The sequence below is a fragment of the Galeopterus variegatus genome, unplaced genomic scaffold (assembly GCF_000696425.1).
Source record: "Galeopterus variegatus unplaced genomic scaffold, G_variegatus-3.0.2 Scaffold2347, whole genome shotgun sequence".
Taxonomy (NCBI): Eukaryota; Metazoa; Chordata; class Mammalia; order Dermoptera; family Cynocephalidae; genus Galeopterus; species Galeopterus variegatus.
In genome coordinates, this window is record NW_007728458.1 from 157,499 (window position 1) to 160,372 (window position 2,874).

The window sequence follows — 2,874 nt, forward strand, 5'->3', positions numbered from 1 at the left end:
TTGCCGGTCCTGGTCCGGTGCAGGGGCGACACTGAGGGTTGCGATCCGTTGCCGGACACGGAAAAAGACAAAAAAAAAAAAAGAATGAATACTCTACAAGTACAAACAATGACCAGCTCTCAAGCAACTGTTGGGATCCAGAAAGTGATACCCCAAAGTGAAGGCCTCAGAAGCAGCCTCAAAAGCAAAGTTTTCCTCTTTCTCCTGCCCTCCTTTCTCTCAGCCTCATTCTTCTCTGAGGCAAGCCATAGAAACTAGAATCCCTCTTCCCCATAGTGGGTCATAGATATACTCTAATCTTCCCCCTTGCATCTCTGTCTTGGAGCTGGCTGTAAAGAAATTCTCTGACCTACCTTCTCTGATTGTAAGTCATAAGACTCCCATTCCAGAAAGAGTCCTACCCCATACCCTAGAGGATTAAATGCTACACAGAGAGGCCGAGAAAAATATAAACAGACAAGAATTTCTGGGTTTCCCCACTGAGTGTATTAGCATTAGATCATACCTTCCTTGTCCAGTCACATTTCTACACAGATGCCCCTGCTTTGTAGAACCTAAGCAGAAATATGGACATTTTTCCATATATATTTGGATCTTCATTCTGAAGGTTCCCATGTCACATTAAACTATGATATAATAAAATTTGTTATGCCTTTTCTCCATATTAATCTGTGTTTATCAGGTGATTTTTCAGAGAAACTTCAGAGGGTTGAAGTCTTCCCTTGGTCCTATACAACAAAGGTTATTTCTTGTTATATTGGGAATCAGCTGGGGACTTCTCTACATTTTCATTCCCAGACATAGGCTGCTGGATTACTCATTTTCCAAAAAAATGGTAAGGAAGACTATGTTAAATCTTGTGGCTGGAGACAAATGACACAATTTCTTATATTTTGTTGCTAAAGCGAGACACAAGCCTCACCTCACCCCCTACCCCTTCATGGATGGCAGAAAGCTGGAAATATTTGTTACCAGTTCTATCTACTATCACACATATTTACCTCCTGCCGATTTCTTTGCTGTTGAAAGGACTGTGTGAATTCATTGTGGTGATATGGGTTATTGTAGGCTAAAGATAAATGATTGACCAGCATGTGCTGCTGTACTGTGTTGAATAGTGCCCCCCCATTTATATTCACCCAGCACCTCAGAATGTGATGTTATTTGGAAATAGGATTTTTGCAGATACTATCAAATTAAGATGAGTCCATACTGGATTATGATGAGCCCCAATCCAATGACTAGTGTATAAGAAGAGAGAAATTTAGACACAGAGACACAAAAACTACAGAGAGAAGACAATTACATGAAGATAATGACAAAGATTGGAGGTATGCTGTGACAAGTTGAGGAATGCCTGGGACCACCAGATGCTGGAAGAGGCAAGAAGGGATTCTTCTCTAGAGATTTTGAGGGAGCATGGCCCTGCCGACACCTTGATTTGGGACTTCTATTCTCTAAAACTATGAGAGAATAAATTTATCTAGTTTTAAGCCATTAAATTTGCAATAGCTTGGAAACTAATATAGCTATTACCTTTTTTGATAAATTCAAAATGAGGAAATAAGTTTTTTTTTTTGTTTTTTTTTTTTTTGTCTTTTGTCTTTTTCCGTGTCCGGCAACGGATCGCTGATAAATTCAAAATGAGGAAATAAGTTTTACTTTGCAAAAGCCAACTAGATTAATAATAAATTAGTGTAATTCTTGGAAAGAGATAATATGCATTCTAAATCTATTTAAATGAAAAGTTTATCATACATGTACATACATACAAATAGATACATGTATATGTAATTAAAAAGAATATTAAAAGCGAAAAAATTAAAACTTGAAAAGTTTACTTTAAAAGACCCATTTTATAATTTCAGAACCAAATGGTATCTTCAAGATTATCTGTTATAATCTTGTCACTATGTAACTTAAGGATAGGAGCCCAATTTAAGTGAATAACAGACACCTTATTCACAAATTAGTCTTTTAAAACTTTATTAATAATTTAACCAAGACAGCTTTAGTAATTTAGATATTATCTTTTGTTAATAGTTATTGCAATTGCCAATGGTTTCTGGTTAAAATTTAATTTTGTACATTTTAGCACATTCTTAATTCTTTGTATAATTAGAATCATATCAAAATTTTAAAATAAGTCTATACCATAAAAATGTTACAGGAAATGACTGTATTCTCTATGTGGAAATGTTAAATAAAAATATTCAGTCTTGGTTTTATTGATGTTTATTACAGAATGCCTCTTGCAACATGTTCTAAAGGTCATCATAGACCCAGATTTACACAACTGCCTATGGCAGTAAGCACAAGCCTCCAGTTGCTTCCTCTGCTGATTTATTTAAGGTAGTCTTAGAGAGGAAGAAGGCTTAACTTTCATGTTTTTACAACTTTCCTATTTTAAAGTAAAGGAAATAATTTGCCAAATCTTAATTTCTATGTCACTACCCTATTTACCCCTTCACTTTTCTTCTCCATTCAATTAAAAAGCAAAAAAGAAATTACTCTCCAAACTTAGAAGTGCCCCAAATTACCCAACATTTGTCCTATCTTGGCAACTTTTAATATGTATATTAGGCCTGACAGGAGCCAGCCAGTCACCATAATCATTAACAAGTAGTGATAAATCACACAGACACACACACACACATATGCACAAATAAAGACTCTGAGCCTCTTAAATCAAGTTTAAGGAACATAGTCTAATAAGTCTGTTACTTTAGTCTAAATCAACATCCATAATAAAGATTGAAAAGCATCACTGGCTATAATTATACAGAGAAACATATATGAAATCCAGACTACATCTTACAACAAATTCATAAAAACATAGGCTGATCAATTATACCATACATAGTATTTACTGCC